Source organism: Halichoerus grypus, chromosome 6 (genome assembly GCF_964656455.1).
Source record: "Halichoerus grypus chromosome 6, mHalGry1.hap1.1, whole genome shotgun sequence".
NCBI lineage: Eukaryota > Metazoa > Chordata > Mammalia > Carnivora > Phocidae > Halichoerus > Halichoerus grypus.
Genome location: NC_135717.1, coordinates 12,602,862 through 12,628,624, shown reverse-complemented (window position 1 = coordinate 12,628,624; position 25,763 = coordinate 12,602,862). Strand labels below are relative to the sequence as shown.

Here is a 25,763-nt window from a genome sequence, read left to right as displayed (position 1 = left end):
TAAAAAAAAAAAAAAAAAAGACCAGTTTCCCAGATCCCAGTATAATGAAATAATAATGCAGGCCACCAAAATGATTTCTGATCACAGAATCATAAAATCTTGGGGACAGAAAATACTCAGGCCATTTTGAACCAAACTTCATCTTAAAAAAAAAAGAGAAAGGTAGCTGCTGTGGTCTCTGGGCCGCCGGGGTCGGTGAAGGATCTCAAGATGGATGCACGAAAACTTGCTCTAAAAATCATTGACTGGGTAGCTTTTGGGGAGATCATATCCTGAAACCAGAAGGCCATTGTTAACTCCCTGAAATCCTGGAATGAGACATTTACCTCCAGGTTGGCTCCTCTCCCTGAGAAACCACCTGCTATCGACTGGGCTTACTACGAGGCCAATATGGCAAAGGCTGGTTTGGTAGATGACTTTGAGAAGAAGTTTAATGCCCTGAAGGTTCCTCTGCCAGAGGATAAATGTACTGTTCAGGTGGATGCTGAAGAAAAAGAAGATGTGAAAAGTTGTGCCAAGTTTTTGTCTCTCTCAAAGGCCAGGATTGAGGAATATGAAAAAGAGCTGGAGAAGATGAGAAACATAATTCCATTTGATCAGATGACCACTGAGGACCTGAATGAAGTCTTCCCAGAAACCAAATTAGACAAGAAAAAGTATCCCTATTGGCCTCACAAGCCAATTGAGAATTTATAAACTTGAGTTGGGGAGAAAGCTCTGGCCCTCGTATTGTAAATGCTGGACATTAAAAATAATGATACGTTAAAAAAAAAAAAAGTAAACACAAATATACAAACAACCCCAAAATGCCTGCATTTATTCTTCCTTTCTGATGGAAGTAATTGAGGCAATAAATCCCTTGAGTACACAGAAGAGCCAAAATATCATGTCCTTGGCGTGCAGGCTTTATGCCTCAGGTCTTACGATGTGAACTACTATGAATGAACCTGCTGGAATCCATATGAAATTCATAGAGCATTCCTTATCATTACTGGAGAGAGCAAGAGACAGAGAGAGAAGGGGAGCGAGAGAAGGGGAGCGAGAGAGACACAGAGAGAGAGAGACAAAAGAGAGAGAGAGAAAGAGAGCAAGAGAGAGAGAAATGTTTATAAGCATGGGGGCCAAAACAGGGATCCTAATGAGAACACATAGCTAATTGTGCCAATATTCTCTTGCTTCAGTCTACATGGGGACATACTGAGAAATGATTGTAGGAGTGGGGAAGAAGAACAAAAATACTTAAATTAGTAAATTTTACAAAAACACATTTATAAGAGGGAGTATGAGGCTTTTTAAATTCCCCTTTCCACAAATCCTTTGCATTTAAGTGCCACACAGAAAGTTTTCCTCTTCGGTAGCCTGTAGATGGTGCTACTAACCTGTTTTTCTTTTGCTTGAAAATTGTTGCAGTTTTATCATTAGAGAAAATTAATTCATATTATTTCATTCCTTATAAAGCTGGGGAAGGGTGGTAAGAAATTATCCTACCTTCCCAATGATGATTCTATACATAGACATGGGTTACTTACTTTAGAAAACAGAAGAGCTAATAAAAAAAATGCCACATAAACAATGATTACATCAAATTATTGTAGATACCTACTGAAAGAAATAATTGGAGGGGTGGACAAAGCCATGGAGACCATCTCATCGTATGTCCTTCTACCTTCAGACACATACACTTAGCAGCTGTGAAGGCAATAGGTCCGGTATATAGAAACAGTACCGGGGGTGACCAGAAGCTGCTCTGAGTCCTTTTACCTCCGTCAAAGAATGCCCACCCCACAAATCCCACCAAGCCCAAGGCTGATTATGTAAAACAGCATGCCATATGGTTGTCCTAAGCCTTCCTCTACAGAATTTAGCCACAGATATTCTAGGATGGTCCCAAGGTGACAAAACTCCATAGTGGCAAAAGGAATTAGAACCCAGCTCGACTGCCAAGCCAGGGTGCCCTGAGTCCAAGGAAATCTCCTTATAAAACATGTACTTCTTTTGTAACAGGGCTGTTGCTTAAATGTGCATGTTTAAACATCATAAACCATACTTGAGAAAAGCCAACTACACTGACAGTAAAAGTATATGAATTAATTACCTTCTTTACATGATTTACTTTGGCTCCAGAGCAGTAAGAACATTTTTTTTAATTAATAAAACTTTATCTTTTAGAGTAGTTTTAACTTCCACAGAAGACTGAGCTGAAACTACCCATGTCCCCATTTCCCACAAGCACACACAATTTCCCCCACTACAGACATCCCGCACCACAGTGGTACATTTGTTAGAACAGATGAACCTACACTGACATGTCATTATCACCCTAAATCCATACTTTACATTAGGGTTTGTTCTTAGTGTTATACATTCTTTAGGTTTTGACAAATGTACAATGACATGTACCTACCATTGTAGTATAGTAAAAATCATTTCACTGCCCTAAAAATCCTCTATTCATCCCACTTACCCTTCCACTTAGTAACATGCATGTCAGATTCCTCCATGTGTTTTCATGGCTTGATAGCTCTTTTGTTTGTTTTGTTCTTTTTTTTTTAAGTACTGAATAATATTCCATTGTTTGGGTGTATCACATTTATTTATCCATTCACCTGCTGAAGGACATCTTGGTTGCTTCCAAGTTTGGGTAATTAAGAATAAAGATGCTATAAACAGCCATGTGCAGGTTTTTGGGTGCATATGAGTTTTCAATTCATTTGATTCATTTCAATTCATTTGAATTCATTCCATTTATTTCAATTCACTTTTAATACACAGAGTTCCCAGCTGCTCCAAAAGATACAACATTCAAAGCTGCTTTGACCATATATTAATTCCTCCTAAAGCCTCTTGTTTCAATGAGGAATTTCTTGAAAGGTCACACTTGGAGCACCAATATTTCACATGTGTAAGAAATTCTAAATGCTGAAAACCTAAAAAGAAAATCCCTCCCCAGCTCCTGCTTTAAATATATTTTCCCCTCTTTTATATTTTTAAAGGTAAGGTTAGCAGGCCTTCAGAAAGGCATTAAGGAAAGAAATGGAAAAAACAAGGTAAACTACCCTCCCGCCACCAAAATTTTTTTAAATAAATTCTATTATGAGTTCTTTGGGAGGAGAGATGCTGTTTGGATGTCTGTTCTTCTGCAAACTCCTATTCATGCTGTGCCCCCAAAATTCAAGTAAGTTCTATTGTGAGTTCCTTGAGAGAAGGAATGATGTTTGGATGTTTGTTTCTCTGTGTCCAAGAAGACTGGATTCGGCATTTAGCGTGCACTGAATGAAAATTAGTAAATTATTATATTGAATTAGTCAAATCAAAACCTCAAATAATCAACTCTCTCTGACATCACGCACATGTACAATGTACAATAAATTAATCTGAAGATGTTTAAACTATAGGAAATATGTAGAGATTGGAAAAAATCTCTTTAAATAATTTTACCATTAAACATTAATCAAAACTAAGCCATAATCAGAAGCTCTTAATCTAAAGCATTTTCACTGTACTGAATTTTAAAAAATCATTTCAGTACTTACTTCTGGAATATGGATTCTCTTTGTAATTAAGCTCCATTAGAACTAAGTTAAATAAAGGTGATCTAAACAATGATGGTACTACGTAAGTGGCTGATGGGCCTACGAGGTACCAGGCACTGTCCTGGGGGACTTCCCATATATTATTGCCAATTTTTATAATAATCTTACAAGGCATGTGAGAAATAAGAAATAAATAAGAAACCCAGGGCTCAGAGAAGTAACACAAGCTTCCCAAGGTCACATAGCTATTACGAGGCTTCAAAGCTTGAATTGGGTCTCTTTGACAGCCAAGCCTGTGGTTTTAGCTCTACGCCATGTGGACTCCTAAAGCAAAGCCATTTACAGACAAGTGGTGGCAAAATTTTTATTGTAAACATGCACCCATGCAACTGTCCCACAAAACTGAGACGTTACGTTCTTCGACATTTAATCAATATAAAAAGAACCAACTAAAAATAAAAGCTTGACTAATTTGCACAATTAGGTAACAGTGCCTGGTAAGAGAGGGCAGAGGCATAAATCATGGGTTATATTTTCTCTGCATATGACCAGTTACGCCTGACTCAGGAGATCCATTTTTGGAAATATGTGGGCAGCAACTCTTGCGGATGTGTTTATCAGAGTTTTAAAGTTCTCTCTTTGGAAACCAAAAAGTTATCAGGAAATAAAATATAGTCTAGTTACTCCATCATCTGAAGGATCGGTTCAAGAGAGCTAAATGGTAACCCCTGGTTTCTGGGTTGAAGGGAGGCTAGGCCACAGATAACTCCCCTGATTACTACAAGAGTCTCCTGGTTCATCAACAACGTCTCTACTCTTTCTGCGTCACAATCCATTCCACACCCACCTGCCAGAACCATCTCTGTCAAGTGGCATTGCATTGTTCAGGACAAAACCTTTCTAAAGAAGCTCTCTATCAACTGTCTCAGTTTCATCTCTCATTACTCTTCCACTTGGCTCTAGTTCAAATGAAATCAAGGTGTAAACGTGGAGAAAGTATAAAAGGATGTTTATAGATTAAGTTCTTGAAAGGAAAAGTCTTACTCTATATATTTTTAATAGCTAACATTTATTAGGTGCTTAATATCTGCCAGGCATTGTACTCAAGGTTTTATAGGCAATATATTATTTAATCCTATAATAACACCGAGCAGTGAACACTGTTATCTTCATTTAACAGATGAGAAAACAGAGACATGGCCAGGATGTGGGGAAGCAGGGTTCAGACCCACACTGCTTCCAGCCATTACATCAAAATGCCTCTCTTTCCAGAGGTTCCCAATTTGGGCTAAAAGAAGAGTCCTGACTTTCCAGGTGACAATTTGTAAGCCAACAGTTGCCAAAGAAGGAAGGTGAAAATGGTGGCATGCTGGCAGCTCAAGGGATGGGGTTGCGGCAGGCCTGATGTTCTTGCCAACCCTGAAGGGGAAACCGATGATGTTCTGACTCTGCGGGTAGATCTGGGGCCATCATCTTCCCACCCTAACTGCACACTGGCTGTCCTTGCTTCATCTCCAATAGTCACTTTCTTTCATACCCCTTGGTCTGGCCACCACTGGAGATTAGGGGAGGGGAAGGGGCATCCATGAGTCCTCTCTGCCCACTACCTTACCAATGCTCAGCTTAGTGTACTTGAGGGCTCACTTGGGGCAAGAACTGGAGCAAGGGAACCTAACTCGGTAGACCACAGAATGTGCTCCAAAATACTGCACGGTGTTTATGCTAGCTCTTGAGGTTTTTTTGTTTTTTTTTAATTTTCAAGCTTTTATTTACTTATTTGACAGCAAGAGAGGGGACACAAGCAGGGGGAGTGAGAGAGGGAGAAGCAGGCTCCCCACCGAGGAGGGAGCCCTATGGAGGCCTTGATCCCAGGACCCTGGGATCATGAGCCGAGCCGAGCCGAAGGCAGTCGCTTAACCAACTGAGCCACCCATGTGTCCCAGCTCTCAAGTTTTTGTTTCTTTTTTTGTTGTTAACAGGTTTTTTTTTCCCCCTCTGTTTTACTAAGAAATAACTGACATACATCACTGTGCAAGCTTGAGGAATACAGCATGATGACTTGATTTACATATATTGTGAAGTGATTATCACAACAGGTTCGGCTAACATCCATCATCTCACAAAGATACAGGATGAAGAAAGAAGAAGAAAAAAACTCTCCCTGTGATGAGCACTCTTAGGAACTGCTCTCGACAACCTTCCTGTACACCACGCAGCAGCAGCATCTACAGTCATCACGTTGCACATCGCATCCCTAGTACTTACGTATGTCGTAACTGCGTAGCTCCTGTGTTCTAACTGTGTGTGCCATTCTGCCACAGCAACCTCAAGTCCTAGCACCAGGGCACGATCCAGGCTTCTTGTCCATCCTCCTCTCATTACCTCCGGTCAAAGTCAAAGCGTCTAGATACAAACTCCCTTTTTGATCCCACACTGCTTCCATCACCAAGTCAATCTTGCCAAATAAACAAACAGATGACAAAACCAGGGGCCACTAACAAAAGTTCATGAACCACACTCTGAAAAACAACGTTCTACATCATATTCTATATGTGGTCTTCACAACGATCCTCACTTGAAAATATTTATTTTATTTTATTTATTTGATAGAGAACGGGAGAGAGAGTGAGAGAAAGCACAAGCAGGGGGAGCTGCAGAAGGAGAGGGGGAAGCAGACTCCCCACTGAGCAGGGAGCCTGATGCGGGGCTCCATCCCAGGACCCTGGGATCATGACCTGAGCCGAAGGCAGACGCCCAACCGACTGAGCCACCCAGGCACCCCTGAAAATATTTTGAATATAATTTTTTTTAATCCTGTTAAATATTTACCAGGACAACACGAAAATGACTTTCCAAAGGTCATTTTGCCCAATTAGGTTGAGGTCTTACAGGGAAATCGCCTGTCTGCCTTTTATATCCCCTGTCCCTCTGCAATCCCACCAAATGTCAACGTGTCACCTAGAATGAACACATGTGGTAAGTGTATTTAACTGATCTAAATGAGAATTATCAGGAATGTTCTGATTTGTGTCCGCTCAGTCAGGGTCTCAGTGACTATATGGCTGGGACCGGTGACATCAGTTTTGCTGACTGGATTTGGAATTTTTGCTGCAAGAGGCATTCCTCCTGAACACTGTGGCAGGCCCTCTCTCTCTTCTAACCCATCTGTAATTGCCAGCCCTCTGGATCCACATACCCACGGGCCAAAGGTACAAATGTTCTCACAGCATTTCAAGGACCAAAAGATTGCTGAGAAGCAGAGGTGATCCAAAGCAGAGAAGAGCTGGCTGGAATCAGAGTGGGGCAAAAAGAGAAGAAAAACATAGCAGAAAACTCTCAGAAACCAAGGCTTCTCTGTTGGAAGCACAGTATTAATGTGTAAACTTTGACCACTCCTCTGCAGCCTAAAACTGTATTCACTTTAGGCATAGCATACTGTTTTGTCTGAGTCGGGATTAATGTAAATTCAACACTTTTTTCTTTTTTAAAAAAGCTCTTAATTTTTGCAGCCAAGGTAAAGTAAGATTCCCATCTTGCTATCACTTAAAATTCACCACAGGCTCCCCACTGCACTTAAAATGAAATGCATGATCTTTAACGTGGCCTCAGATGTGGTGTGCCTTTCTTCCAGTCTCGCTTTTCCTAAGGTCTCCCCAACTCGCCACACTCCTAGCCACACCACTCTTCCAGTTCCTCAAAGTGGCTTATCTTGTTCCTGCCATAGGCCTTTGTCGGTCACACTGCTGTTCTCTCAAAACGCCCCTGGCCGGGGCCTCTAGCTCTTGTAAATTCATTTTGAAAAAAGTCACTTAACCGGGGTCAGGTACTCCTGAGACCACACCCACAGCAGTCTCTCCTGCACTTACCACATTTTGTAATTTATTTATGTTATCTCTGCTTCCCCCACAAAACTGCCAGGAGAGGAACCATGTTTGAATTCTTCAACAGTGTATATCCAGCTCAGAACAAACTGCTCACCTCGTATCAGGCACACTATGACAGCTTTTAGGATGCCCGAAAAGATAGGCAGAGGAAGGATTATAGGAGATGGGCAGAAGGAAGGTCAAAGATTAAAGACAAGGAATGTGTTGGAAGCGCCTGGGTGGTGCAGCTGGTTGAGTGTCCAACTCTTGGTTTCGGCTCGGGCCATGATCTCGGGGTCGTGGGGTTGAGCCCTGCACCTGACTCCATGCTCAGTGGGGAGTCTGCTTGAGATTCTTTCTCCCTCTCCTCCTCTCCCTGCTCACATGCTCGCTCTCTCTCTCCCTCTAAAATACATAAATAAATCTTTAAAAAAACACACACACAAGGAATGTGTTAAGAGGAAATGAGGAAGAACAAAAAAACTGCAGGGAAGACTACAGTATAATCTTGGACGTGGAAAGAAACAAGGATAAGTCCCTTCATTCATGAGGAGAGGAGGCCTTAGTGAATTCAGGTCCCAGAACTAAAATCAAAATCCAAGTGTCTTAAGCCTAATTTTGTGCTGTTTATATAAGAGTCCATATAACTTTTGAGAATATGATTCACAACTGTCTTAAAAATCCCAAAGAAGCTATAATACGGCAAGTCTAGATAAAATGAAGACAAACACAAACATCAATTCTTCAGAGTGTCCATTTCTCCCTTTCAGGTCCCGATGACCCAAGAGCACCCGTAAAAAGCAGTGTCTTGCCTACTCTGACATAACCTGTCACGGATCTGGGGGACACAAGATCTGCACATGCAACAGAATTCCTCACAGGAGGCCTCCAACTCCCATCCGCAAAAGCATTCTACATGAGTTTCAGATTTTTTAGTGGGTGGCATAAAATAGGAATTGGGAATGCTAATATTCTGTTTTCCTGGCTTCCACTGAGGAGAGAACTGTTCAGTGCCACAGATATCAGCAATCTGTTACATTGGGATGATATTTCCAACCTAATTCCAATGTCTCAAAAACTTCATCAAAAGTAGAATTGTTCTGAGTATAACTCTTATACGCAAGATATGTGTAACTACCAATGTTTGCGCATGCTGGCAATTTCAGCAGAGAGCCTGGTCATCCCAAGGAGAGGAACCCATCCATCCAGGAGCTTGATAAGTACTGTCAATCCTGCCAGTTAACACCGCCGAAACAGTCGCTAGGTACGAGGCTCCAGATAAGCCGATAATATCCATGAGCATCAATGGTATTGGTGCAATAATTCTTGGGGGGTGGGAGGATGGGTTAGCCTGGTGATGGGTATTGAGGAGGGCACGTTCTGCATGGAGCACTGGGTGTTATGCACAAACAATGAATCATGGAACACTATATCTAAAACTAATGATGTAATGTATGGGGATTAACATAACAATAAAAAATTTTTTAAAAAATTCTTATTCTTCTCATAACGTTCACAAACTTGGCCCGAACAATGAGGCAGTCAAGTGCATTCTCTCGCTTATTCTGCAGTTTACTAAGCACTTTCTTTTTTTTTTTTTAAAGATTTTATTTATTTATTTGAGAGAGAGAATGAGATAGAGAGAGCATGAGAGGGGGGAGGGTCAGAGGGAGAAGCAGACTCCCTGCTGAGCAGGGAGCCCGATGCGGGACCCGATCCCGGGACTCCAGGATCATGACCTGAGCCGAAGGCAGTCGCTTAACCAACTGAGCCACCCAGGCGCCCCTGCTAAGCACTTTCTTGTCTTGCTTCCTTCCTCCATCCCACAGATATTTGTTACATTCCTATTAAGTCCAATGCAAAAGGTATATGTTATCTCATTTGATCCTTGTGCAATCCTCTCCAGGTAAGGAGGACAAGGTAAGAGAGAAGGAAAGGTGCACAAAAATAGTTACTTATGTAGTATAACACAGGAAGAGATAGATTTGGAATCATAAACCGGCTTACCCAATCCCTCACCTAGTGCTAGGGAATGCTACATCTTCACACGGCACTGCATTTGCAAAGGGACTAGGTAAGCATCAAACAGCTGAAAGAAATTCTACGTTTATCCTCTGTAATTTGCCTCTGTTCTCCATCATAACGGCCCTAAGATACCAATTACCTTTCACATGTAATCTAAAGGATTCTTTTTGTTTTGCTTTTTTTTTTTCATTTTGCACACATTAAATTTCTAACTACAGCTGAAAGAATTCACATTCCCTCTATAATAGTCTCTGCTTCCTCAAACCCTCTCACCTTAGGCTATCCTCTCTACTAGGAAATACTGGACACTTGCCAATCTCCCCAGGTACTCACAGCTCCAACCACACTTGGCACCCCAGAGCCACAGAGATCTTGCTCCTACTGCTCCCCTGTGCATGGCATTCTCTCATTTACAAGGTCCTTCCTCTTTCTTTACAATTCATGCACACACCATAACTAGCACAACACGGCCCATACATGGATCACACACATTACAGTTATACAAACATATACATGCACACATTACTAGGGATGCTCACTGCTTAAAACCCTTTCCCTTTTTTCATACTATTTAACAATGAAATTTAGTACCTATTTTTTAAAAGTTTCAATGAGAAACAATTTGCATATAATTCACTCATTTAAAGTGCACAGTTCAGTGGTTTTTAGTATATTCAGATACTTGTGCAACCATTATTACAACCTAATTTTAGAATATTTTCATCACACCAAAAAGAAAACCCTATACCCATTAGCAGTTACTCCCCACCAAACTCCCATCTCCTCCAGCCCTGACAACCACTAATCTACCTTCCATCTCTATGGATTTCTCTCTCCTGGGCATTTCATATAAATGGAGTTTTACAATATGTGGCCTTTTGTGACTGGCTTCTTTCACTCAGCCTAATGTTTTCATCTTTTTTTTTTTTTTCAAAGGTGCCTTGATCTGCTCATTCAGCTATGTCTTCCTGACGACTTTTGCTAGAGCGACTGGACAATGAAGTAACCCAACAAAGCCATGACAGGGGCGGCTAGACAGGAGAGTCCCTAACATGGTCCTTCAAAGGACCTGAAGCCCACAGCCCTAGAGCCTGTTCAGCAGCAACACTGCAACACCGTCCCTCGCAAAGTGACCCATGACCTGAGTGTGAGGGCACTGCGAGGGAGGACGTGCGTGATACATGTGTGCAGAGCGGCCAAGAGTCAACAGGAAGCCCTAGTGAGGTCATTGCATATTTAACTCTATCAACAGCTTTTTGTTAAAAGGATAATCATTGGGAACAAAATGCAGATTCAGGTTCACCAGTCTAATTAAACTAACTGTCTCTACTGAAACACTTACTGAGAGAAAAAAATACTAGTTTTCACGCAAAGGTCTTATTGTTTTGTTTTGTGAAAACCTCGGCCACTAAAATAGTCCCCAGAAAGCCCTTCCAAATTCTAAAAAGACAAGTGGAGGGACTGCTAATTAAATGTTTCATTAGTGTTTGCCATATAGTAAGCCTATTCATTTCAGTGAGGTCAAATTTATGATATAGCAGAGCTAGAATTTTATGTGCTCTATGTATACTTTATAGTACATTGGGGCACCTCATAAAAATCAATTGTACAGTACATTTATGCTTTTTTTTTTAAGAACCTGGATAGTAATTTAAGATTATAAATGATTAGAAAGGTTTATACTTTTTGCCTCTTCGCTTTTATGACCCAGTATGAGCAGAGCTTACTTGATGCCAAGACCTTCATCAGAAACACCACTCCCCCCTATGCTACTATATTGTTTCTTTGGGAAACTACTCTTACTTTGTAAGATGACCTCTACACAGAAAGTGGTAGCTGTCATTATACAGTTTCTCCTCTTTAGTTAGCTTACATTGGCGGGAGTGCGGGTGATGCTTTTCAATCTCAGTTTTCCTCTACTCCATCAAATCACAGACTTTCTGAGCAGCAGATTCTACTTCCTTTATTTCCAAAGGGATACACAGTGCATAGTAGGTGCTAAAGAAATGGGTTTTCGGTTTCACCAAATGAATACACAGAAATGGGAGCAGATGTGGTGCTCTTATTAGAAGGCAAAAATTAGGGCATCCCTCTTGCACAGGGAATCCAACGTCCCTGATCAATCTTGTGGGAAAATCTGTTCAATTACTCAATATCCTCAAAGCGCTTTCCTCAAATGAGCACGTTCAGGGGCTCAATCCATCTTCACTGCACTATGCCAGATGAACTGTTCTAACATCTAATTCTTTTTATAAAGCAGAAAATGTTTCTCAAGCTCTTTATGGCTGATTGAACTAATTTACTGTGGAACAGGCAGCAGACTATCTTTAGATAAATGCTAATCAGGACGCTAGTGCTCTCTTCAGTCTGACTGCCACTATTATGCTGAAAGGGAAGGTCAACAGCTAATAGACCCAGTTAACAAGCCATTCTGAACTTCACTTTAGCTTAACCCTCTTCAAAGTTGCAGTCATTAAATCCATAGATTATTAGAGGCTGCCCTACTGTTTTCACTGCACACTAAGACAAGCTTTCAGTACAGTCATTAATTGAATTAACATTGTCTAATCCAATTTTATAGAGTGTAAACGGAGATATGGCCGGAGGAAGGCCTTCTCAATTGCCCTTGCACGACGCCAACAGGAATACAGTCATCCCAGGTGAGACGGGGGGCCGGACAGGGACAGGAAGTGTGTCATGTCAGTGGTTTCTTTTCCCTCACAGCCCTCGCTCCCGTTCTTTCTTTCTGTCTTAAAATCTTTCAGCAAGTAAAAGAAAGGTATTTTGTAGTCGCTACAGGATAGTTTTACACTGTAGCAAAGCCAGGCAGGAAAACAATAAGGCCATTTGAATCACAGTCCCATACAACCCAGGACAACAATGCGCTCTCAGACAGGCAGTACTGAGATCCCTTTCTACCGACAGGACTAGGACAATCGACTCAGTCCAAGACCCCTGAGAGACTGGGTCCTACTATAATAATAACCAAAGGGCTGCCAAAACGTTCTAAAGGGAAAATGCTAAGTCTAATTTAGAAACAGAAAACATTTCAACATCATATACTAGAGTTCTTGGTATAACAAGCTGGGCAGCAAACCGGCTGAAGCCGTAATTTTGACAAATACTAAGAGGCTCATTCTCTTCCCTGTGTCAAGTGTGAGAGGGGCTAGTCCTTGTTATTTCCCAGCGATTGGTCTCCTCTTCTAAAGCAGGAGAAGGGTATATGGTAAACGATTTCCTTCAAGTGGGGAGACAGCTATTTTCTCTATTTTGACTATCTGTGGTGCCAAAATGAGCAGCCTCAAAAGGCATATGGAAAACATTAAACTTCACAATAGAACTCAGGTCTGCTCATCCAAAGTCTCTATATTCTTTAATACAGATCTACTTATAAGAATAATAATTTAAGGGGCACCTGGGTGGCTCAGTCATTAAGCATCTGCCTTCGGCTCGGGTCGTGATCCCAGGGTCCTGGGATCGAGCCCCGCATCGGGCTCCCTGCTCGGCGGGAAGCCTGCGTCTCCCTCTCCCACTCCCTCTGCTTGTGTTCCCTCTCTTGCTGTGTCTCTGTCTACGGCCATACCACCCCGAACACGCCCGATCTCATCTGTCAAATAAATAAATAAAATATTAAAAAAAAGAATAATAATTTAAAACAGTCTGAGTATTAACAAAGAAGCCTCACACTTGTTAAGAGTCTTTACTATGACAATGTAAGACGAGGTGACGTTCAACGTTAAATTCAACAGTTCTTACTTCAGAAGCATACACCTTCATCAACATGGCCACGCAATACAGTTAGGCAGACCCCATCCCCAAACACATGATTCCTAATGTGTCTGGGATGATCACAGTGGCTCTACCGCGCTGTCGGCGAGTGGTTTAAGGATGAGAATATAATTCAACTTGGGGCCACAAAACATGGGTAGTCTGCTGAGGTCTTCTGGAAAAGGTGTCCTTACACCCAAAGAGGAGACAGACAGATGAATACACGTTCTTCTTCCCTTGAATGTGGCAGATAGAACTTTTTGCAGCCAAAAGCATTCCAAAACGATGAGTGGTCTGCATGGTAATGATACAGTTCAGGGGTTGGCAAGTTACAGTGCACCTGCTTTTGTAAATTAAGTTTTACTAGAACATGGCCATATCCACTCATTTAGATATCATCTATGGCTACAACATCCAAGATGAATAGTTTCAACAAACACAATATGACCGGCAGAGTCAAATATATTTACTATTCGGCCCTGTTCAAAAAGAAGTTTGCAACCTTTGATTCAGATTCATACCTGATTATTTTTATTCTTAATAGTTAACTAAAATACTATACTTGAGTGTGAGTACCCCTGTATGACAATGACAAAAATCATTTTATTTTTAAGGCTTAAAACCTAATTTTAAGAATTATACTGCCTTCTCCAAATATTGGCATTCATAAGACAGATGGAAGTTACTATAGCATTTCAGCAGAAGCATCTTTTAGATACAATCCAATTCAACAAATACTTATTGAGCTCTTACCATGTGGCACAATACAAGCCTGCATAAAATACAAACTCTATACATAAGAAGCTCTAATAATAGACAGGAGCTCAAATCTACAAATATTCTGAAAAGGAGCAGACAGGCTATGATAGGTATACTTCAAAAAAAGAGACAGAGAGAAAATACCACTTTGCAGACAGAAAAATGCACACGTATTTGAGAATATGACAACGTATTCATAGAGAGAACTGAGTACTCACCGTGTGCCAGGGAGTGCTTGAGTGTTTTATATTTGTTAACATTTACTTAGTAGACAATTAATGAGGTAATTAATAATACCTACAAAGAGGTAGATTCAATTGCTATCTCCACTTTACAGATGAGGAAAGTGAGGCACAGAAAACTAAACAGCACCTGTCCAAGATTACAGAGCTGCCTTGAGATTCCAATCCAGTCAGTCCAGCTCCAGAGTTTGGACTCCCATCACCATCCTCTACTGTTACAGTTTAATGGCATTCTGAAAGGACTAACAGGACAAGGGCTAGGGAAAAAAAAGAGGCTTGTGAAGAGGATGCTCATTAGTCCTATTTATCTAGCTATTTACTGTTGAGAATAACAGAACTGAGAAAGGGAGTAATGGGCATATTACTAAAGATCTTAAATGTCAAACAAAGAAGTCTATACTCAATCCACAGGTCACTGGGGGGAGAGGGGAGCTAAGGAATTTTCCTCAGGCAGACAGGTATGTTGAATTAAAACAGAAGTAAATTATTCTGACTTAGATGAAATGACAAAATGTAATTGGAGGATTTTTTTTTAAGTCTAGGTAAGAAGTAATGCAGTAACATTAAATAGTGGAAAAGAGAAAAATACTAGAGATAGATGTGAGGGCTGAGGAATTAATTAAGGAGGAACAAGCAAGCATAGAGATGGTAAGCTCAGGTGAATGGAGGATGGGGGTTCCGTGCATTCACAGAAATGATGACAGAAAAAGGAGCTATGTTGTAGGGAATAAAGGTGAACAAGGCTGTGGATCGGACAATTTAACGTGAAGTGAACCAGCCCATCAGAAATGCTGTGCCAGAGCTGAAGTTTCACTTAATACCCAAACATGGGATGATTTAAGAAAGGGTAAAAGTCCTCTCTTGAGAGACAGAGTGTAAGGCCTGTTCCATGCCCGCATTTTCTAAAGCAATGTGCCAGGTCACTGAACCTGCCCTCTAGTGGCCAGGTTCTGTTTCATAGGGACTCTCACAGAAATTGGAATTATGAAACTGCTAGGGTGACAGCAAAGGGATAAATGAGAGAAGAATACATAAGTTATAAGAGGGTCACAGAAAGTCTATAGATGGACTAAATCTGGGAGGGAGTCAAAAGGACACAAAACAAAAGGGAGAGGAAGCTGGATGAAAACAAAATGAAGATGAGAACTAAATGAAGATGAGTGAATACGTGTGTGCGCGCACGCACACGCGCTTGACCGAGAAAGACCGGCGGGGGGGGGGGGGGGGGGGAGAGAAGGAGAGAATAAGGATGAATGAGAACAGAAACCTAACAACTGACCAGGACCATGCCACAGAGAATGATAGTATGACTGACAGCCTTGGTTTCATTTCAGATGAGGCCTGCTGAATTAAGGTCCCCACCCTAAATGTTTTCTTATTTAAAAAAAAAAAATCTTAAGGCAATTAGAGCGGGTCTTGTTTCCTTCCTTGTATCTAAACAAGCCAGAAGAGAACACAATTTTCCATATTTCCCTGAGGTTTACCTCGGTTTATAGTGCATGGATTAAGAACAAACAAGAGGAGTCTATCTCATTCATTTGACTAATGATAATCCTATTTCCATTAAATGATACTTCATTTCCTAAGGGCAAAAGAAATGTATCCATTAGGATCACAGATTTGACCAACTTCAACTATGTCTTAGAATACTACACATATCATGAAATTAGTATAATGTCTTTGACAATGTATATCAAAATGTAAAATGTGCCTTCCTTTTTACCTGATGTCTTAGGTTTGGTTCAAGCATTTCAGACAAGTTCCTAGGTAATACTGATCTGCGGATCCAGGAACCACATATTGGTATATTGAAATTACTAATATAGGAGCTGGATGAAGACCAAGCAGGGGAGGCAAGCCCAAGAAAACATGAGAAGTGAGGAGAGAGTCAAAGAAAAAACATTTAAATATGTGAACATTTAAGGGATAGCCAAGGATGAGAGGCCAATAAAAGCTACCCACAGTAGTTAGAGTAGTTAGTTAGTACAAGGAGAACCAGATGAGGCTAAAATCATGAAGACCAACCGCAAAGAATTTCAACAAAGATAATACCACAAGAATCCCTAAATAATTCAAAAATAAATACAAAATAACCTAGTAAAAAGCTAACCAGTCAACAGCCTCAACAAGCCAGCTCTTTGGCACGTGCAGGAGCTTTACCGATTGGCCAAGTCCACCTCTGTCCCCTTCCGTCTCTCCCCTCTCCCCCTGTCCTGCAGGCTGATAAAACAAATTGGAGCCAGAGGCATACATACCCATTCAAACACATCAAGAAGAACATACTCATGTCTGTTCCCTTTAAAATGGCAGCCCTCACCTGCTAGCTATAAAGCTCCTCAAAGATCCATACAGTCATTTGAAGTCGGGAAACTTTTCCAACTTGTCAAGACAAAACCCACTGAAGCTACTATGCCAGAACTCAAGTTGGCATGGTGCGAGGCAAGCGCCATCTACAAACATTCAAACGGTTTCTTGCCAAGCTGTAGGAAATTGCCAACCTAGATCTCCAATTAGGCCTTGGAACAACAAGTAAGCCCTTCCACTGTGTGCATTTTTTAACATCCATCGGCACTGCCTCCAATGCGTGCTTTAAGACGCCAGCTTGCACAGAGGGAACGCACAGGCTGCTCTCACCTCTGTCTGTCCAATTCCATTTCAAAACAGCCTAGCAAAAGTTGCTGGCAGTGACTAAAACTAGGGAAAGGAAAATGTAAGATTATGGCTTGGGAGCCACTAAGAAGAGAAAGAATATTATCAGCACTAGTTTCTGTAGATGAGGCCAGCTCCTCTGGTGTGAAAGCAAGGAGAGCTGCCTCGCCTTCCTTCTGGTGAAAATCTGGCTGCAGATTTAAGTAGCAGGCACCACCCGAAGCCTCATGCGCCAGACCCGCAGCTGCACTGCCCATCCGCTGTGACTGATCTGTCTGTGGGCTGAGCCAGCACATTAAGGGCTTGGCAGCAGACAAGGAAGCAATCCATCAGTGAGAAAAACAGGCCAGAAGGCACCGGGGGGTAACGCTCCGCACAACTTTTCATGCCTAGTTCAGAAACTATCTCGTCTGCTTGGCAGTGACGGCCACCCCCTTCCATCTTCTAGTTGTCTCATCTGAAAACCCACGTTGCTCAGTCAGCACCCTGAGCTGGCTATTTCAAAAGTAAGTCCTGGAGAAAAATCTATGGACAGGTCATAGTTTTCAGCCAAGCAGAACACTGCAAAATGAGCAATGATGATAATAAGGGAAGAAATATTAGGTAGACAAGAGGATACACAAGAAAGGACATGAGCAAGGACAACAGAACAGGGCTTGAATCTTGAGCCTAACCACCGAATAGCCAGCAGCTCTCTGAGCCTCAGTTTACTCACCCATAAAAAGAAAATAATCCTATACAATCCATGCAAGTGTCAAGAGTATTACATGAGGTCATAAATATACTCAATAGAACACCCAACGCATAATAGGTACTCAATCACTGGTAACAATTATTATGATTATTATCCTGTACCTGAAGTTCATTAACACTAATGATGTCTCATAACCTCAGCTGTGTGTGTAGGAGAGAAACACAGTGAGGAAAAACAGAATGAGAGGCTGTGCTGGTTATTTTTGTGTATCGACGTGGCAAGACTACAGTAGCCAGTTATTCAATCAAACTCGAATTTAGGTGTTGCTGTGAAGGTATTTTGTAGATGTGGTTAGTTTCTACAAGTAGTTGGCTTTAAATGAAGGAAATTACCCTGGATAATGTGGATGGGCTTCATCTATTCAGTCGAAGGTCTTAAGAGCAAAGGTTTCCCAGAACAGAAAAAAATTCTGCCTCAAGACTATAGCATCAATTTCTGCCATGTTTCCAGCCTTCAGGCTGCCCTCCAGATTTCGGACTTGCCAGCCCCCACAATCCAGTGAGCCAGTTTCTTAAACTAAATCTCTTCACACGTACACATGCACCTAACCCCTCCTACTGATTCTGTTTCTCTGAAGAAGCCCAACTGAGAGAGAAACAGAGATACAAAGACCAAGAGATACAGAGATAATGATAAAGAGAAATAGACAGAAAAGGAGAGAGAGGAGAGAAAAACATAAATTAGGTGGAACTATTTAAAGAGCTTGGGGCTCCCTATAATTACTCCATGATTAATGGAAATGCTCCGGGCACTGCCCTATGAAGTCAACCAACATGCAGAGGACTTTAAAAGCAACATTCTATTCTACTGTTTGTAGTTGATTCTAATTTCATGTAATATGTGTTTACCTCAATTCACTAAATACTTGCTTCACTTCGCTGCCTAGTACCAGCTTGTTGAAAGGCATATTGCTGCTTCAAGACTGTATTAAGACATAATTAGGACTGGCTGCATTTTAAGTAACTTAGTTTCTAATAAGGCCAGAACTGCTTTTCCAAACCAGACCCTGGTCTTTTACTTAAAGCCAAGCAAGGTGTTCATCATTAAAATAAAACTTTTAAGAATATAGAATTATAAGGATGTTAAAAAAAACAAAACAAAACAAAACCTGTCAGTAGGCAAAAGCACTCCTCAAAGTATTTTCATCTGTTTCAGTGAGACCTGTCTGACCACTAAATTAGTGCTTGAATGATTTGTGTGTACTTTCTTCCCCCAATGCAGTTTATAACACTCCCTTCTAGGCTAGTCACTGAAGTTTCTCTTGCGGTATAAAGACATCACAGGTTACAGAGGTGGAGGGGAAGTTCTAAGGATCTCTGACTTTTTTTTCTTTATGGGTCAACATCCTTTTAACTGTACAGAAACTATGTTTGGTTGGCGTGGATTTGCAGCAGAACGGACACCCAGATAGATTTGATTTAGTTATTCCCTAGTCAAGAGTCTCCTTTGGAATGTTTATTTCACTGGGAAAACATTTTTGTGATCTCAGAGTTTAGTTTGATTTAGTTTAGTTTCATGTTGCTTCCACGCCTCCAACCAAACTCCAGAAAAAAATAAGTGAAACACCATTCACAAGTCCTTATTATGGATCAGGAAGTCCTCTGAGTGCTTTACATTTACTAACTCATTATCTCCACAGGCGAGGTAAGCAAGGCACAGTGAAGTTGAGAAGGTTGCCCGTGGTCACAAGGCCGACAGGGAGGCAGACTCCAAAACCTGTTCCCTCCTGCTGCCTCCCATCAATATACCAACCACTCTGCACACAGAAACCCAGAGGGACACAGACCCATTCAATCTCTAGAAAAGGATTCAGGAAAACGACACGCACCAGGAAGAACGGCTTGAAAGGCTGTGAGGAATCCGGACAGCCGTCGCTTGGCTCTTAAAGTGCTGAAGAACGTTGTTAATGATCTCACTTAACTCAAGTTATCCCTGTTTCTCCAATTGATTAGAAATTAAGGCACATTTATCATTGGTGAGAATGATCTAATAAAACACACACTTACTTCAGTCAAAGTGCATCAAGAAATCACCAGCTGGAGGTTTGCCAGTACAGATGCTTTCTTAGGTAAGAGTTAAGTGAGAAGACAAGAGGCAAAGCATCCAGCACTAGATCCACAATGAATGTTGCTTCCCAGGACTTCACTCCCTTAACTGAATGAATGGCTGGCTTATTTAACCGCCCCCTTTGATGTGATTTCGCAAATCAAAAAGGTGTTAAAATCTATTAGCCTAACACCCACAAAAGTTTCATAGTAGCAGTAAACAAGAGAAAAAGCCTTCTCCCAGATACCACCTATCTGCTCATCAGTCTTGGGTTCCAGACAGCGTGAAGCTCTCAGTTTCAGACATGAGCAACTCTCCCTCTTCTCACTGTTTTGGCCAATTATGGCAGACTGGGAACTATGTAGTCTAGTAGCCTCTTCTTACATCAATATTTGATTGCTTTCCATGTAAAAACATCTGATTAACTTAATCAGAAATTGACTCGAACCACAAACACCTTTTAAACAGGTCAAATTAAGATAAAAGTCCATGCGCTCTGTCTCTATGGAACTGGGACACTAAACCAGACCTTAATGTGAGCATGCAGATTAAATGTCATTAAAGGCAATTTGTCACCTACACACATTTATCTCTATCTAACAATTAGCTAAAGGTCAGAGAGATAAACCTGTGTATTTGAATCTACATTTCCTCTCCTTTAGGAAAGGGAATGCAGATTAAATGCAAGGCTGAAGGCTGTATGCAAATTTGGGCAAATTTAAGTAAACAACCCAATCTGGAAAAATTCAACAGAATTAAATACCAGCAGGAGGCAGTGACCCAAGAAAGGCCGACTGAGGAGCAGGGGGAAGAAGGTGCTAGAACACCCTAACTTCTGGACATCATAGCCTTTGGAAATCACTTTTCTTATCCACCCTTACCCTTACCTACCAGATAATTCTACCCTTGAAGTGTTTGTTGTATCTGGATATTGAGGCCCAGAGAATATCTAGAGGAAAGCTCGGGGACCAGTGAATTTGGGGTGCCCAGTCTGAAAGAGCGGATGGGGCCTCCTCAGTCCAGCTGGAAAGAACTGCTCCTTCTGCTCCTCCCCCTGCCCTCCCATTCAGCATCACACTTCTCAGAACAGAACCTTAGTTAAGAGCAAGTATTAAAAGCAGATTAATTCTAATACGGTTAAAATCCAGACAGTAAAAGAAAGTTCAAAAAGAAGAGCTTAAGAGACGTTAAGGAAAGATCCTGAAGCATCTTTTACAGGGAAGAAATTCTTGCAAGGGGGAAGGGTGGGGGGAGGGGAATGGGTGCCGGAAAGAAGAAAGTGGGAATCACCCATGTAAATTGTGCTCAGATGTCTTTGGATTCCACTCTTCCTCGAACCCTCAAGATTCACTCAACAACAAAATCTATCCCTTTGTGCAACACCCTGTGAATATAATGATGAAGCAAACATAGTCCCTGCCCTCATGAACTGACAGTCCCACTCTGGGGAATCCGACAGCAACACGTTCCAATAGAAGCTTTCATCTGCCAACTTTGAGTGAACTCAAGGTAGCAGATCTCAAGAGATGCCCTTGACCTATGCGGGGATGCCAGCGAGAATTAGGGTGGAGTTTCTTCAAAAGGCAACTCCACAATTTTGATTTGTTGATATTACATTTTATTAAATGCCTTCCTAAAACAATGTTTGGTGTCAATCTGGGGAGAGGTGTAAGTGGGTGGCAGGAAGCTGGCAAAGGTTCTGTCTAGAGGAATGGAGTCTCAAGTAGGCACCATGTCCTATGCCTCAATGACTCTGTTTGGCAAATAGTAGACATTCAACAAATAATTGTGGAAAGAACTGTTCCATGATCAAGCTGCATTAACGTTCTCCTTTATCTCTCTCCTCTATTATCTTGGACATATCCAGATCTGTGTGCCCTGGTCCAAATGTGACCACAAAGGAGAGGAAAAGCCAGCATTCACACAAAGCAATGATGAACTCTGGTAACCAGATGAGATTTATCAGGGAAGGAACTTAACAGAACCCCTAGAATAAGAAATCCAAATTATGTTGATTCACCCCCTACAAACCACATGAAACCACGTAAGAAATTTTTAAAAAATCAATAAATCAACTGAAAACAACCACAATAATACAGCCCACATCCAATGAACACTCACCTATATCCAGTACTATTTTAAGAACATCACTTTTATGAACTCTGTAAGGTGGGTGGCACAGTTTAGGTCATAAATTAACTAAATTCACCAACATGAGAGACAGGAGGTGGCAAAGCCAAGGCTGAACACGGAAGCCCCAGCTTCAGAGCCTGTGTTCAAACCACTGCATCACACGACCAGCTCTAGTCCCACTATGAACGTTGCTGACCCAGCAACGAAAATAAATATAAGTGACCTTAAGCAAACCAATGTGTAACAGAAAAGGGAAGGATACACATCAGAACTAGTTTAAAAGTATGTTTTAAGGTATTTTCTCCCCTACTGTAAGCAACTCACCAAGGCAGATTACAGATAAATCTCATTTTACATTGGAATAGTACCACCAAGTCAGTCAGATTCATTGAGCACTACTTGCTAATTATAAAGAATGGTATTGTAAAAAAAACAAAAAAACAAAAAAAAACCTTTAAAGCCAGGATCTCTTTTGCAGAGAAAAGAATCAATGGCATAGAGAAGAGTTCTTTTTTTTTTTTTTTTTTAAGATTTTTTAAATTTATCTGACAGAAAGAGAGCGCGCACAAGCAAAGGAGAGGGAGAAGCAGGCTCAGGGCTCGGTCCCAGGACCCTGGGATCATAACCTGAGTCGAAGGCAGACGCTTAACTGACTGAGCCACTCAGGTGCCCCTAGAAAAAAGTCCTGAACAGATATCAAATCAGGTAAGTTTTGGCCCTGGATTGACTATAATAATTTATCTTGAACAAGTCATTTTACTTTCACAGCTCTCAGTTTCTTGATTTATAAAAATCAAGGGGTTGAAGCAGGTCCCTGGTACACGTTTTAGTCGTAACAAGGTGTGATTTTGTGAAATCCAGATGTTCATTGTTTTAAAGATGATTAGTCCAGCTGTACTTTATTACACTGAATATCCAACTTTTATTCTTTCATTTGTAAATGTACAACTCAGCACATAAAGAAAAGGAAAATATAAAGAATGGTAGTTAAAGAAATTTTTTAAAAAGAATACTGTACTCCTAAACTGCATGAACAGACCTCAAAAGGGGTTAGAAACACACATACACAAACACACACACACACAAAACTATTTTCAGATATGCCAACTAAACAAGGAAAGTGATTTGCATTTCTATGCGAGGCTTAATGATGGTTTGATTTGGGAAGGCAGCAGGAGACACAGACCAGGGGACTGAAATGGAACATCAAAAAACAAAAAACTTAGATTCTATTCTCAGCCCTCCATGCAGATTCCCAGGATGAGTTCTGAAGGGTTAATTAACCTTTCCATGCCTAAATCTTTATTCAAATTGTCTACCTATGTCCTTCCACACAGGTAAAAATGTGATCAGTTTTTAAAAAAAATATTTAAAAGAAAAAATTAACAAAATTAGTGTTTCTAATTCTAAATCTAAAGACTACCTTCCTGTGGGCATGTAGGTACTGGCCAGTTCAACTTTATCTGGGAAAAATTAACCTGAAAACACTCGTACATAAGCCAAAAGCCTTTGGTTGAAGAGGCCACAGCAGGCTCCCGGCCCCATGGGAGATGCTCCAGCTAACCCTCTGAAGGACAGGGAACCAGCTCTGAAGCCTGCATGTGGGAATTCTTGTTTGCACAAGTCACGGGCATTCTGCCTTTCATGAAATGACAGCATAAAGCTCAGAGGAACACCACTCTGCCCTGCAGCTGTGGCCAAGACTGCAATGTTTAAAGGTTACAGTGATTAAGCACTGTGATTAATTTAGTCTCAGCAAAATCAATTCCACTCAACCACAAATCTCTAATTTACATATCAGAGCAAGCTAAACTTGGTCTGATCAATGTAATATGAAATTCACAACAATCTCCCATCTTCCCATTCTCAACCTCTCCCTCCACCCCAGGGTGGGGGGAAGGTATGTTATGGGGAAATCACAGAAGAAAATAAAACTGCATTCATTTTGGCAAAGTTAAAACCATCTTTCATTGGACTAAATATTATTTCCTTTCTTTGACCTGGCCATGTGACGAGTGCTGAACAGCATTAAAGTGTACTCCAGATTGCTGCCTCACGCTAGAAACCTCCCTTAGAAAGCCCCTAGCACTGTGGCTTCCTGGCATTGCCCGGGCAGTCTTACCACACACACCATTGCCAAAACACATCAGAGCGTATCTACTTGTGTGTCATATTCATTCCTACAATAATACAAAAAAGTCTGTCAAGGAAACGTACAAATACTTTCCTTTCTGACCATGGTAGGCTGCACACATGTGACAAGGAAGGAATGAACTGTGTGACAGAGGCAAAAGGGGCAAGAGCTGCCCTCTGACCAGTCACCCATCAAGTCCTGTTTCTCCAGTGCATCATCCAGATCAACCTCTGCCCACAGAAGCAGCCAACATGGGTCAGCTTCATAATCACCTCTCCATCCCCCCAAATCCACCATAAAACAACACACAATCCCAGTGGCTAAACAAAAAACAGTATTACTTAAAGGGGGCTAAGGGACCACAGAAGCAAACACAGAAAACCCACCCCTTAGCTTTTCAATAACAATGTCAATTACGTGTCATAACATTAGCAAAGAACATTTGGGTCAAACTGACCCTCTTAAAATTACTTCACCCCCTTCTGCTTTCAGAACAACCCGGGTCACCCCTACCAGCTAGAAAACATTCACCTGACCAAGGGAACTACTGTTCTATTTTCTTCTCCTTTCATGTAATAACCCCTTTTAAAGTGAGTTCTATTTTTACTTACAATCTTTGTACAGTTTTCGTAAAATACTGAGTGAGACCTGCCTTCCATGTTATTGAAATTTTCCTCCTGACAGGAAGCAACAACCTCACTCTGAAACCAAGCAGGCTTGTTTTGGTTCCCCGGCTGCAACTGCTAGAAATACAGACATTAGTCTGAATTTAAAATCCGAAGTCTGAACAAATGCAGACAGGGAGACTGAGAATTCTCTGCAGGCAAAAATGCAGCCCTGCATGTATAAGCACGAGGCAAAAAAAAGATGGCCAGTGGATGCTGAAAATATTAATGTTTACAGAATAAAATTCAGACAGAACCAGAATAGAGACATTTCCCTGAGCCATGACCAGTTCAACGCTTTACCAATTTTTCTTAAAAGGAGATACGGATAATTCATTCAAGAATGAAATTTCATTTAGTTTGATGTATTACTCACAGTCTGTTTTATATTATTTCTTTGCATGAACTGTGAATCAAGACAATGCTCTCACAACATGGGTTGTGTCATCTCAACTAATTCTTTTTTTATTGTCCTTGTAAAGCTTCTGAGTAAAGGACTCGATCATTTATTGAGGAAGTTATTATACAATGTCATATATAGTGGTTACGAATATTAGCTCAGAATTCAGATACACCTGCCCTTAAGTCCCAACCTCAGCCACTTAACAGCTACGGAGATTCTGGCAATTATTTAACTACAACTTTTTTTGTATCTGCATCTGTGAAAACAGGGAGACTGACAGTACCTATTTCACTGAGTTTTTGTGAAGACTAAGTGAGATCACGCAAAGCACAATATTTGGCTCATGGTAAGCACTGAACAAAATGTTTACTGCTTATTGTTGCTATTAATCCTTATCAGGCAATGTCACAGGCACAGGGGATTATAAGGGCAAATAAGACTTTGCTTTCTCCAGCCAAGATGGCCAGATTAGCTCTTGGTTGATCGGGGGCGGGGGGGGGGGGGGGGGCGGTGAAGGTAACAGGACTTTAAGGGCAAGAGGCAGTAGAGAGCAGTCACCAAATTTTCTCTTCACACTGGACATGGTGTCATTTGGTTACAATAAGGCAACCGACAACTGATGCCACCGCAACAGCTGGAGATGAGGATTTCTCAAAGATGTAAAGGAAACATTATGTTCATAATGTTCTAGTTTCAGGAAAATGGCCACAGCCTAGTGCTGCATATAATGTGGGTGCCCAAAGAGAAAGACACCCCACGACGACAAGCAAGTTGTCTGATGTCACTTGC

The 25,763-nt window shown here is 41.2% G+C and overlaps 1 protein-coding gene and 1 pseudogene across 7 annotated transcripts in view; one reads left to right on the top strand and one right to left on the bottom strand.

The window, feature by feature from the left end:
* Nucleotides 1-25,763, bottom strand: part of AUTS2 (activator of transcription and developmental regulator AUTS2) — a 1,103,469-nt gene that overhangs the window by 676,033 nt on the left and 401,673 nt on the right. The window lies entirely within an intron of this gene.
* LOC118518159 (ATP synthase peripheral stalk subunit d, mitochondrial pseudogene) lies at nt 136-788 on the top strand (annotated as a pseudogene).